Consider the following 15063-nt stretch of genomic DNA (forward strand, 5'->3'; position numbering starts at 1 on the left):
GGAGAGTTTTATACACCTGCATTTCACACCACAGGTCCAGAAAGCATAAAATAACTTCCTGCCAGCAAAGAGGAAACTACAGGAAATTAACATTACCTACGCTATGCTCTATGCAGCTCACCTGACGATAGACATCGACGGCAAGCAAAACATTTTTGCCGACCCTAAGAGCTTGCAATGGTTTCAGCAGGCGAGGGCCAGCAGCAGATGAAAATCTCCATGGAGAGACAATGGTGAGCTGGGAGCTTCCTCCAATCTAAATGAACCGGGTTAACAGTAAAATGTTAATGCATAGTTATGTCCTATATTGTAACTGTGCATGACCCAGGTTAAATGTCTACAGAATGCTGAACATGAGGTAAAGAGACATTTTATGCACTTGAGCTTACTGTAGTATGTTTATTAGTCAAGATATGTCAGACAAGATTTCAGGACTTATTTTGCTACATAAGAGTTGTAAATGCAGTTTTTCTTTATCACCAACATACGTAATTTGCACACAGAAGACCATTATATGCGGCCCCTTCTGCAATTACTGCTGCAGAGGGATCCGGCAGGCTGCTTCTGCTCCTATGTGTGCACCACAGTTGTTTATAGAAATAAGTTGTTTTGGAGGGGTTTGTTTAAGAAAGGGAAATGTCTTTGGCGCAGTTTAGGTGCTGAAGTTGGTGGGGGAGAGTTCTTGATGGGGGTTGACATTGTTTCGAAATGACATTAGTCGACATGACACTATCATCACACTGATTAACACTGTGGACTTTGCTCTATACCATTCCCCCAACATGTTCACTAGGCTGGACTACGACATAGACATTTAGTAAGTAAGTAATAAGGCTTTATTCGATAATAAACATATCTTAAAAGCATCACATTATATAAAATTGCATTACACATATATACAAAAACTGGTTTAAAAAGCTATTTACATAAGATTAGATTAATTAATCAGAATTTAATCACAATTTGACCATAAACTTTAAAATACATATTAAACATTTTGTTCAAGCCTTTTTGTTCTAATGGACCAAGTCCATGATAGGAACTTTGAGAGACCACAAACAAACAAGGGTCGTGTATCCGACATTAAGATACGGAGTGCCTCATTATGATGCCTAGTACCCAACAAACGACAAATTGGTTTTAACCAACTTTTCCGCAGAAACACATATGCCGGGCAGGCAAACAGGATATGGGCCACAGTTTCTACTTTGTTTATACAGATTGGACAATATAAAGATGTTTGGGAAGGGGGTTTCCAGTGGGCAGTAAGGGCACGCACTGGAAGGACCCCCACCCTAAATCTGAAATACAAGGCCCTATCAACGGGTTTCCAGATAATGTCTAAATAGGGTTCCCGAAGTGCCACATCCTTTATCTTTAGAAATTCTTCCGTTAACCTACCAGGAGTTGAACCAGAGTTGGCTCTCGCTGCAACCCACCTCCAATACAGGGTCTTTAATGTTGCCTTCGGAGGAGAAGACCTGCTTAGCCAGGCTTCATTTAGGGCCAGTTCACCAAGTAAAAATGTTACGTCTTTTAGCCATTTAATTTTATGCCACCCTGCCATCGACATAACTTCTGATAACCCCATTGCATAATGTGCCAATTCTGGGACTCGCCATAGACGAGCCCACAGGAGCAGTGGCTGAAGTTTTGCTAGATCTTTAATAGTATGAAAACCTAGGTCGAGCAATAAGGGTACCATTGGGGTACTCCGGGGCAGTAGCATAATGTCCCTTAGAATTTTTTTTCGGACCTAACCAGCTGATCTATATTAGAAGTACCCCACAGCTCGGCCCCATAATGGGCAGAACTTACTCCCTTTGCTTTATAGATATCAATAACGGGGGCAATCGGTCTAATTAAGGAGGAGCGCTGTTCCTTAAGGAGCGTCCCCGTGACCCTCTTATGGCTAAGCAACATTTTAGAAAGATGCGGGGAGCACTGCATGGTATCTGATAAACGTATACCTAAATAGTCAAATACAGTGACCCTTTCTAATGATACATGGTTAAGTACTGGGGGTTGCCCAAGTTTTTTCGGGGGGTTCAACACCAAATATTTAGTCTTATCTGTGTTAATTACAAGCCCTTGTTTGATACAGAGGGCCTGGAAGTTATCTAGGAGGCTTTGGAGTCCCACCGGGGTCTTGTAAATTTAAAGCGTGTCATCAGCGAATAAGAGGGTGGGAATTCGCTCGCCCGCCAGGGAGGGCGCATCAGATGGAGTTGACAGCAAGTGCTCAACCACTCCATTCACATATAGTGAAAAGAGAGTGGGAGCAAGAACACAACCCTGGCGGACCCCTCTTTCCACTGGAATTCTAGCAGTTTTTTGACCCTCAGTGCCCCACCTCACTTGTGCAAAGTTTCCTTCGTGTAGCCTCACTAAGATTGATAAGATGTTTGGTGGGATCCCCATGTCAAGCAGTACTCCCCAAAGACGTCCCCGGGGTACAAGGTCAAAGGCAGTCCTTAAGTCTATGAACGCAAGGTAAAGGCTGCCTTTGCCTATAAGAACCACTTTCCAATAGATTAGCAATAATCTGAAAGCCTGCTTTATTGTCCCAGTTCCAGCCCGAAACCCCGCTTGGTATTCAGAGAGAATCTTATGTTCGTCAACCCATTGTAAGATTCTCTCGAGTATCACCTTTCCAATAACCTTCTGGGAGGAATCTAATAGACTAATTGGGCGATAATTGGAGGGATCGTCCCTATGGCCCTTTTTGAAAATAGGGACGACCTCAGCTCCCATCCAGGACTCAGGGATGGGGGCACCGTTATCGATGGCTACAAGTAAGGTGTGAATAAGCTTCCCCCAGTTGGGCAAGTCAAAGCGGAGCAAATCTCCAGGAATACCATCCGGGCCAGCTGCTTTTTGGGACACAATACGACTAATCGCATTTTCAACTTCTTTTACAGAGAACGGGCATGTTGTACTATCACCTGGGGGTATATAAAGACTAGATATGTCTAAATCGTTAGCCGCTCCCTGCTTAGACATATATAATTTGGAAAAATGATTGACCCATGACTGGCCAGTGATGTTACACGTAATGAGATTGCTATTGGGGCTAGTCCTAGCTCTAATAGTTTTCCAGAAGAGGCCAGCATCCCTCCCAGCGCTGGCCTCCTTTAGTGTTTGCCAGTACTGGGCCTCCCACTCCCTTTTGGCATTTGCTGTCACCAGATTATACTCTTTCCTCGCATGTTGGATCAGAGGTTGTGACTTTGCCATAACTGCTTTGATTAGAGCGGTCTTCTTTTTCCTGCAGTTACATGTATACCACCCTTGTTTGCCCATAGGCCTCTTAGGGCTTCTCCCGGCCCCCCCACGTGTTTGTACCAGGAATTGTTTTCCCACCAACATGATGGGATTCTGGAATGCTGCCGTTATCTTTGAGGGATCACAATGGTCTGAGCAGATCATGTCCAGCTCATTTTGTGAGGCTGCCAATAAAGCTCCTATAGACTGGACTTTCCCTTCGTCCAAGACAACTTTACACCACTTAAGGCGCCTACCACAATTTGACAAAATAACTTTCGAGGTGGACTTCACTTCACTTAAAACTATTAGGCCATTTCCACTCGGCCATAAGTGCTTTAGGCTCAGGGAAAGAAGGTTATGGTCGCTGTCTACAGTTGGTGATATGGCCATGTCGTTCACATATTGCCAGAGTCCAAAGTCAAGGAGAATATAATCAATCCTTGACGAGTGGTTGACCCTGTTAAATGTATGAGCCCCTAAGGAATCTGAGGCGGTACGACCATTAACTGCTCGTAGCCCAAACTCCATGGTTAATGCATTCAATTGAATGGCCCTTTGCGTCCATCTTTTTATTGGCTGGATTGTTAATGGAGGTATACCCCTCCTACCATCATCCTCACTAAGATCTAAAATATCCTCTGGCGCAAGGGGCTCAAAAGTACAATTGAAGTCCCCTGCGACCAGGACTTGTGTACCAACATAACATTTTCTGAGTTTGCTTTCTAGCGTTGCTACTACCAGAGATAGGGAGCCGCCTTTACTCCCCCTTGCATATATATTAAATATGTCAAGAGTTTTCCCCCTATTGGGGCCTCTAAGTGTGATCCTTAAAATATCTGGTGAGTTGCATTGTTTTTGTTTAATAGTGCAACCCAGTGAGATACTCACCCAGATAAGGAGTCCACCTGAGGGACTCCCCTCCCAGTAGTTGAAGGTACCGCTGGTATAAAGAAGGTAGTGTAGCCGACTCTATGGTTAGCTTCTAGACTCCAGGTTTCCTGGAAGATACAGATCTTAAATGTTTCCACCAGGATATTCCACTCTGGAAGATCTAGCTTCCTGGAGATTCCTGCGATATTCCAGCTAACAATCTTTAAGGTTGAGTCAGCCACTACTTGGTCCTGAGAGCATTTGGTCGGGACACTAGATAAATTCGTCAACTCGGCTACTGGATCTAATGCCGAAGGCAACGAGAGAGAAGTATTCGGGAAGGAGAAACAGCTCTGAACAGCAGATTGGGCTAATGGGATCGCGCTAGTGTTAATAAGACCAGTATGGTTATCCCAGTTGTTAGTCAGCCCAATCTCAAGTTTGGATTTATTGGTTAATGCCTCCAGCTCCATACCCCAACAATTACACTCAGCAATTGGGGGTACTAGCCCTAGCCTATCCCCTGATTTGGTTGTTTTGGGGGGGGAGTATAGTAGGAAAGGTAGGGGGTATCCCAAGGGAATGTGTCAAAGACCAAGGCCTGTAGGGCCTTTTGTTGACATCAGCAAGAGGCAAAGAATGGGCAAGCGCATAGCCACTGGGTCAGTACCCAATATCTCTTTTACAACAGCAACCTACTCCTCTGCCAAAGGCAGCGGATAGATGCATCTCGGGGTCCCCAAAAAGCCTTTCCCCGAGATGTTTCCCATTACTCTGTCTTTGATGTCGATGTAAGAGCTGCGGATAAAAGTAACCCAAACCAGAAGTGCCGATTCCAGTTCCATCATGCACATTCTGTTGGTTACAGATGGACCTTGCAACTCGTGCATCCCTGAAACTGACAACAATACAATCCCCTGGGATGTCCTTAATCCTACTACCCACCCAGCCAATTCATCTAACAAAGAGGATTTGACCATCCAGTTGCCTTGAGAGGGGTCTGTTGTTATTTATCCAGAATGGGGTTTTGTTTTTAAGCTCACTAAATGATTCTAATTTACCCGGTGTTAGCCGTGGAACTCCTGTCAAAACAACTACATAAGGCATACAAGCGGGAGGTAAATTAATATGGATGTAGCTAGTGTCGACATTATCAATCAAATCAGATTTTTGGAATGAGCTGGGTAGGTCTACCTCCTGCCTTACTGCAAGATTGCAAGTATGACCACCTATCGGGCTTAGTGTAGAAACTCTCCCGCGAGTTCCCTTATTCCCTTTGGGCAATGGTTGCGTTATTGGTTTACTACCTTTATAGTTTAGTGTAGCCGGGACAGGGGAATTACTTCCACTCTGGGGTTCAGGGGCGTCTTTTTGATTTAAGGATGCATGTTTGCCTGATTGTGAGGGGCCTGCCGTAGGAATTTGCTTCTGTTCAGCAGTGACAGGGACACTTTTAGAATGTAATTTGATTAAAGCTTTTAATGAAAAGAAATTATCGAGGGTCCCTTGTTCAAAGCGGTCCAATCTTTCTGCTAAAGCTTTAATCCTCTCGAGCACTGGCAATATAAGGGACTTCATAATCTGCTCAATACTGGCAATATAAGGGACTTCATAATCTGCTCAATATGGGCAAGAGAGAGGATTTCATTTGCAGAGCTTGGAGAATGCCCTAAAATTGGACTATCATTAGACAATGGAGCAATGTTAGCACTAGATAGTCTGGTGCTTACTGGGGCATTACAAGATTTTTTAACAAGAGTCCTCATTCTTTCCCAGAAGCTTACGTTGGCTAATATACCACTTCCATTATCTACAATGGGCACAGTATCAGATGCTTTGCTAATAGCAGCATTCTCCCCCTTTGATACGTTCTGTTTGGCAGTCGCTTTCTTTAGTTTATTACCACCTACCTTCCCTTTAACAAATTTCAAGTTTAGAGATTCTTTGTTACTAAGCTGTAGCTTACGCCTAGCTTTTTGCCCTCTAGTGGTTACGCACGGGCTAACACTACTTGTGCTAGGCCTTGGATCAGAAACCAAGATTGGACTTAATGGCATCTCTGAACACCCATTAGCTATGGGGTCTATGGCCTGGGGAGAAATACCAAGAGTGACCTCGTTAGGGAAGAAGTTAGGCGTTACTGATAACCTTGTAGGTAAAGGAAAGAACTCAAGAGATGTATTACCCAAAATAGAAGTTGTATCCTGGTTTGTCGGGATATGGATATAGACATTTAGGCCTCTAACTCTACTCACTTGAAATGTGCAGGGACTGAACAACCCCCAGAAAGCTCAGCACATTTTCGCATATTAAGACCAGCATAAAGTGCAAGTTGCACTGCTACAAGAGACACACCTCACCAGGCATACAGAACTTCACATGGGCGCTAGATGGGTGTGTATACGTATATCCTCCTCTTATTCATCCGATGCCCGAGGTGTGGTCTTAATGGTTAAGGAAGGGATCCCATTTGTAGTGCTACACATGAATATGGACACACAAGGTTGTTAAGTTATCGTGCACAGTAAGTTAATCGGGTACCATCCTGACGTCAATCAACATCTATGTACCACACACTGATGACCCTGAATTTTTACGCACAGATATGGGCACGACTGCATGAAATGCAATCTTCAGCAGTGGTGTGGGGGGGGGGGCGATTTTAACTTTAACACATGGATTGATCCAGCCTTAGATAGATCGATCCACACCAATCGCTTTGGTAAACAGGTGGCCAAAGTGATGAGAGGGTATGGAAGAACAGGATTTGGTAGACCTCTGGAGGCTGCAACACCCGGATAGATGAGAAGGCATATATTCTTCCCCCACATAATTCCTGGTCTAGGATAGGCTACTGGCTAGCTGCCAGAGAACTGAGTAACTGGACAAAGGCTATGGAACATATGCTGAAAACCTTATTTGAGCATGCCCCAGTTTGACTGGTGTTGCAGCTGCCTACACACACACACACCAGCAGTTTACATGGCACTTCCCAGCTGCTGCAATGCTAGACCAAGTCTTCAGGGCTGAATAACATCAGGCCTTTGTTGAATATTTTGAAGTTAACACAGGCTTGTGACGAGCATGTGAACGTTGTAGGAAGCCTTCAAGCTGGCACTGTGTGTGGTCTGTATCGGCAAACAAACCGGTGTCCTTCATGACATTCGTCAGCAACTTCATGTGCTCAAAAGAGACATTCAGGCATTAGAAAGAGAACATGAGCAGACACTAGATGTGATGTTGCTAGTTACTTTTAGAGGAAAGACGTCTGCATATCAGGAGATGACAGACCGGGAAGTTTGGTTTCTGTCATACAGACACACAGCGTGGAGATATGGCGAGGGTGGCCGACCTGGCTGCACTCTTGACACTAAGCTAAAAACCGAATGAACACCTACACAAATCATGTATATAACAGATGCCCAGGGCAGGGAATGGCACGACACACCATCTATTCTCTGTGTTTTTACAGATTACTACTCACACTTATACTCCACACGCATGCACGCTTCCAACACAAGATCGAGGATATTTTACAAGACATTGCTATGGCCTGGCTATTTGACGGGCAAAGGGAATATCTCATGCAGCCCTTTAGAGAAGATGAGATTTAGGATGCTATCTGCTCTTTACAGAGTTGCAAAGCCCCGGGGAAAAGCAGTCTACTGGGAGAATTTTATAAGAAATTTGGTGTTGTTAATCCCACATTTACTCGGAATGTATACAGAGGCTTATGAGCAGAGTATACTCCCCCTGACTCTCCAGGAGGCACTGTTAATAACACTTTTCAAACCGGACAAACGTCCAGAACACTGTGACTCCTATAGAACAATTTCTCTTATTAATACCGAAGGCAAAATTTCTGTAACAATACTTGCTGCCCGGTTGCAGCCTCTAATGCAGCACCTGGTCTAGCCTGACCAATCAGGGTTTATTTCCGCTCATTTAATGACACACAATCTGCGCACGGTTTTTGATCTTTTTCATAAGCTGAATCCTGATTTACCTGCAGCGGCTGCATTGCTGGACGCTGACAAGGTGGCCGATTCTGTGGAGTGGAGACACATGTTTTCAGCCCTGCGAAAGCTAGGGATCCCTTCCACCTTCCTCTGCTGGATTCAGCTGCTATATACTGAACCAACTGTTGTAAATGGTAACACAGCAGACCCATTCCATATCTATAGAGAGAAGTGGCAAGGATTCCCTCTATCTTTGCTGCTGTTTAATCTGACTCTAAAGCCTCTCGCATGTAAAATACACCATCGGCATGCGGACAGGGCACCGAGGTTTCGATTGAGACCTATCAGCATATCTCTCTAGGCGTATGATATAGTCCTTTATGTCCGCAACCCAGCAGAAAACCTAGCGCCACTGATACAGGAATATATCCACTATAAGTGACTCTCCGGTTTAAGCATAAACTGGTCTAAATCTGTAGTTATTCCACTAACCCCCTGCTCACAACAATTCACATTAGAATTTCCCCTAATCTGGCAAACGGACCCGGTTAAGTATCTGGGGATCTAGGTGCATCGAGACCTGGAGCTAGTGATACGTGAAAAATATTATGGGAGCGCTGTAAACTAGAGGATTAGGTGGCTGGATGGAACCGTTTGCCACTGTCTTTGGCTGACAGAATTGTGATTCAAAAAATGATTGTGCTACCACGCTTCTTATATTTATTTTTAAATATACCCACCAACCTGACATAAAACTTTTTCACTAAACTGCATTCTCATTTGATCCCACTCACGTAGGCAGGCCAGCAGCCAACAATCAGCAAGAACTCACACGTCCGTACGCCCAGGGTGGTTTTGGAGTGCCAGATCTTTATCTTTACTATCTCTGTGTTTAGGCGCACTTCGTGCACTACTGGGAATACCCACAAGGTTATGTCCCACGCGTTGCTATAGAATCAAACGATTCCCACCCAATGCCGTTGTCTGCCCTTAGACCAAAGAGGAAATCGGGCATCTCCCACTCCATAATAAACCCGGCTCAGAGCACGATTATAGCATGGAGCAAACTGGGGCAGCATGCTCAAAAGACTCTTACCTATGCCCCCGCGCTCCCCATTTTACACTATACAGACATACCAGTCACACAAGAACAGAAAGCACAGGAGTCGCTAGCCACCATTGTCCATTGTTGTACTGACATGGCATGTGTAACAGTTTATTGTGTGCTATAGATAGCTATGATAAAACCAATAAAAATAAAGTGATTTGAGGAGTCTGCCACCATTTTGATTGCTTGTCAGGTGCCAACGAAGACATAAAAAAAAACTTATCAAGGTCACAAAAACCCGCAGATTTTGGTACATTGCAACAGATAAATGCTGAGGGGGTGCTTCAAAAGGGGTGCCAAGAGTTTAGAGTGTGCTGTAAGGAGAAAAGGCATGTTTTTTTTCAGAGAGAACACAACTCCCCACAGAGGAGCTCTGATCTCAGGCAGCCATTTTCTTGAGGTGGGGCATAAGATCAGTTATTGTGCTGGTGAAATATAATTGACTCAGAGATACATCTGCTAATAATAAGAGAAAGTGTTTTTCGGAGAGGGTGTTCCTATGAACATCACCACTAAAACAGTGTTCAATTCACATTAGTAGCATTTTTTATATTTCTGCAGATTGCGACAATCTATCTTAAAAACAGCACAGATTCCAACAAACATGAATGGTATTGTAGAAAAATTGTTCTCCCCATAAAACCACTGTTATTCCTTTTTTTAATGGATGCAAACAAGTCAATGAGCTTTCTCTGGGATACTTGAGCCCTCTAAGAAACAAGAATGTTGAGCCAACTGTATCATGCAATCAGTAAATGTTGGCAACAGTAAAAGTTGGATAAGATATTTCACTGCCTCATTAGATTTGAAGATGAGAGTTTCCTTTAGAGAGTGTTTATTCGGGTGGGTGGAACTCGTAGAGTTTCCCTCTGTGGAATCCCACTGAATTGCATACAAATTCAGCAAGATTCCACATAGTTCCGTGAGTGGGCAGAATTCAGAACGTTGCGCTGCTCGCTCTGATATTTAGCACCGGAAGCTTGTTTTACAGCACAAACTGCACCTCGTGGGTCAACAGAGGGCACTGTTTTTTTCTGCTGCTCGAGTAGATTTTCTACTGAAGTGGCAACTTTCTCAAGATGAACGTCACAAACTGACACTACTGCCCGTGTTGAGAAATCAAGCAGAGAAGTGTTATAATACCCAAAAATCACACTAATAGATGCAAATTCTCGCTCAAGCTCGCTAACTTAACATTGGAGAGCCGCGTACAAGAAAAAACTCTGTCACGTAGCAGTTGGCAGAGTTTTGCTATAACTCTGTGTTCCAAGTGGAATGAAGAGTGGACAAAACTCAGCAAGCATTTGCAGAGCAGAATTATTCACCCACCTCTAGTGTTTTTGAGAAAGAAAGGGGAATGGATTCAAGAGGGTGCAAGGATGTTGTTGATGTTGTGGGAAGATTTATAGGAAGTTATGTAAGCTCTGATGAATTTGATGCTAATGAGTATGAATCACCAGTATTGGAATGCATTGAAGAATGTGTTGAAGACAATGTAGAGGACAACAAATGGGTTGTGAGGGAAGATGTCTGTACTTCCCCCCCCAAAAAATGGTTGAGAATTTTTTATGTTAGATTATTAAAGTGAAGAGTACGTTTGCTTTTTAATTCTATTAAAAAGCTATATTTTTTTCCTTTTAGCCAATATTTTCCAGGATATATTTCTTGCTCCTTGTTAATTGTAGATTATAAACAATTAGTGATTTAGGAAATGAGAGCCTGTAAAATATGTCACATAACATGAGGTGGGCATAACTTGCGTGATTCCATGTAGCATAATCACGCTGAATTACCCAAAAAGTCTGTGAGATTATGCAGATCTATGCAAGAAGAGTAATTCTGCATTTAGTGCTGTTTTCTTAGTGCAAATTAGATGTGAGGATGCATTTTGAGCAAAGAAAATAGCAGTAAATGCAACAGAACATAAACGGCAGCACGCTAAACGTGCTATTGGAATTGTTTTTGCCAAAATTACTCTCAATTACCTGAGCGGGCATAATCGTGCTAATATTGGTGAAGCCACATCAAGGAATAATGCAGAATTACTGAAATTACTCCAATTACTTCGGAGTAATTGAAATACCGCCCACGCCAACACATAGCATCCCAAGTTAACACCTGAAGGACTGTGCTTGGCACAGCTTTCAAGGAATTCTAAAGGAAATGATTGTGAATTCTAAAAGAGGGCAAAGGTACGTTCCTACCTGCTGAAAGGAAATCTTTGAATGTCATTTTGCACTTGTTTGTGACTTGGGGACCGTGCCCTTGCCTCTCAACAGTACATACGTGCTCACTCTGCTATGTGACTTTACTTTCTCCGAGGTACGTCTAGAAACCTGTGACAGGTGCAGTTAGCCAGGTATACTCCTGTGAATATTTGTAAATTGTAGAAAAGTGTAAAAACGTTCAAGAAGTGTAAACATCTGCAAGCACTTTTACACATGTCTATGAATTGAACCTCACGTGTTCTCACTAAGCAAAAACGGTGAGCCCGATTCACAAAAGTAATCTGAGACAAAATCCTAACTTTACGACTTTCGGTATTCACAAAGGGCATTTAGGAGTACTAAAGTTAGGATTTTGTCTCAGATTACTTTTGTGAATCGGGCCCGGTGGATGTCTGCCTCTGCAGAAAGTAGGGAGACGAGTCTAAGCGCAACTCCTCCCTAAATTTTATGGAATGAAAGCTTAAACCGAATTGAATTTGCAATTGACGAATAATGATTAAAGCATTGTCAGATATAATATCGGGACACTGATGTCCTGCTGTTTCTTTTGTCATGGTTTACATCATACCTGATGGAACAAAGGACAAATAATTTGGCAGCATTTTTGCTTCATGTGCAATACTGAAAAGATTGAAAACAGATTTTACATCAGTCCATACGGGAGACAGATTTTTGTATCGGAGCAAAAATGGAGAGTAAAATCAGGTGCAACACATGCACTGGTTAAAAATCATTTAAAATGAGCAGATGAGACAACAAAGAATTCTAAATCCACTAATCATTTTTTTTAAAAGAAGAGAAAGCGACTCCACACTTATCATACGACACGTGTAGAAAATGGAACACAGGGATTTTAGTGGAGAAAATGTAGGGTTTTTTGCTATCATGAAACAGGAATAACAGTATGAAAGAAGTATGCCCATGATTTGCCAGTTTACACGTGCCTTTTGCCCCATTCCATGTTGCTAATGCGGTAAAAATAATGCAGACAGATTTGCACGTTGTGATATGGCCAATACACATTGGGCCTCATTTATGAAATGTGGCGCATCGCTGGTTGAAAACAGCAATGCAACACTTTTCATTGCGCCCTCCTTGCGACGCCAATTACAGTGCGGTGCTCCATGTTGCAAGGATTGAAAAGATACCTCAGGAATCCTGACGTATCTGTTGGCACCGTATTGACGCATTGCTGGAGTGTTTCAGTAACAGACACAACTCCAGCAATGTGTCATTAAACATGAGCGAGTCCCATGTGAAAGGCCCTGCATCAGTCCTTACGCCTGCTTGAAGCATGCGTACAGGCGTACAGATTTGATGCAGTGAACTCGTAGAAGTGGCACAGTGAAATCTTATAGATTTCACAGCGCCACTTCCACAAGCCTTTTTTACAGGGGAACGCCCACCTTGCATAAATAATACCTGATGTAGGTATAATGTAGCGCAGGGCTTTACAAAGTGACGCATCTGCCTATATGCATTACTTTGTAAATAGGGCTCAGCGTGGTGCATTGATTACGCCACTGCAGCGTTAGAAAAAAGTGACGCAACAGCAGCGTAAGCCCTTCAAGAATAAGGGCCATTCTCTTCAGAGTAGGTGAACTCACACAGGGCATTCTTTCTGAGAAATATATATTTTTGAGTAATTGACACAAAGTAAGACAAGACATAAAAACCCTCATTTCGAGTTGCCCAGCTGGAAATGTGGTACCGGAAATTTAAAATGTGCATCTATATCAAGTTGCACCCTTTAAATGGGGTATAACATACAGATTTTGGAACTTTGCCACCGAATACCGCATGCACTGTTAATGACTGGGCATTTTTCCCCAGTAAATTTCGCAAACTCACAATTCAACTGAGAAAAATTGAGTAATGCGGTAATTACCGTATTCAGATGTTAGCACAAACAAGTTTGCACAGGGATCGGGAAAAAAGTCCCACTTAAAAAAAGGACCACAGTAGTCTATGTGTGCATGTGTGTGTGTGTGTGTGTGTGTGTGTGTGGGGGTGCATGTGCGTGTGTGTGAGCGCACATGCACATGTCTGTCTGTGTGTGTGTCTGGCTGTCTGTGTATTTAGCTACATGACAAGGTAGAACATACGGAAAAATGAAAAAATAAACTATTCTTCATGTAGTCTTGCCAACATTCAGTGCATGAAGCAAGCAGGGAATATGAGGCTCACATTACTAATTTGCTTGAGAAAAAAATGGCCATAACTCATTAAGACATGCATCATTAAATGTTAATTCGTAAATGTTTACTGAAATGTTGTTTCATTTAATTCAATAAACTTTTAATTAAAACCATGTTCCAATTCATCAGTCTCAAATTAACACCGGATATCTTATTACCATACAAGTAACAAGGCGTGATGAAAACTACCATTATTTTCAATAACTGCAGTGCTTTATATGCAGGGCTGAATTCTCCTGCAAATAAACATGTTTACATTATTGGAATCCAATTCATACACAGTACCCCAAAATTAATTTAAAACTCAGTTAAGGAGTAGCCATGCTATATAAAATACACTGATAGAGCACCAAACCACATCTTTCTCGTAAGGTTTAGTGTTATGGCTTGAAGGAGACAACATTGAGGCTAGTCTGTGCCTTTTACTTTGCAGCTATTGTAGTAAGTTCACTTTTGGAGTCACTTTGGTTCTCCCTTAGTTTCGCTTTTTAAAGATTTTTGACTGCCTTTGCTTTGCACAGCCACATATAACAAATTTATTTTACGCCATTGTTAGAAATGGGGTTTCTGGGTGGCTAGGGTATGCATCTAAGCCTGGCAGAACCCACCACCCAGGTGACGGATAGTAAGTTACACACCAAAGATAATCTGTGTTCACGCCATGTAGCTTGGCACCCAGCAATCAGGCGTATCACCAGAGGCAATGTGTAAGGGGTTTGTGCAACACACTCGCATTAGTAACACAATAAATACACCACAAAAGAGACTCCACAAAGGAATATATAAAAAGTATATAGTATATTGTAAATATCACATAGACCAAAACAAGACGAATCATAAAAACTGCAGATTATTGCAAAACCTGAGATAGTACTCGTTATCTTGACAGTGCAAGGCAAAATTACATACCTTAGGAAACATCAGGGGAAGAGATGCAGCAGAGTGGGGAAAGGTACATAAATCACTGTATTAGTGTAAATGCTGTAACCTTATTTGGAGACAAATTACATAAATCACCAGAAAGATCATCAGTACCTTACAGTTAATGCATACTTGGTAGGATAAATAACAGGTATCATCAATACTGTACATATAATGGAACTGGACATGAGTAAAGCACATTAATCACCATAAAAGAATACTACACATCATATGGTAATTAGCACCAACCATAGGTAACAGGCATAACTGTACACCTACCACATGAATTAAGGTAATTCCAGGGAATTCCTTCTGCCAAGAAGCCGGTGTCTCCTTTGAGGTTTCACTCTGTCCTGCAAACAAGATCCAGTACACCCCAACAACAAGATACTGTGCTCCCAAGTATGTCCAAACAAGAGGGAGGACACCCACTGTGGTGATCTCTGGGGAGACCTTGCTTCGTCCCCTGCAGGCAAAGAATTACAGGCAGCGGCCTGTAATTAACCCTGGGC

This window comes from Triturus cristatus, chromosome 6, assembly GCF_964204655.1.
Source record: "Triturus cristatus chromosome 6, aTriCri1.1, whole genome shotgun sequence".
NCBI lineage: Eukaryota > Metazoa > Chordata > Amphibia > Caudata > Salamandridae > Triturus > Triturus cristatus.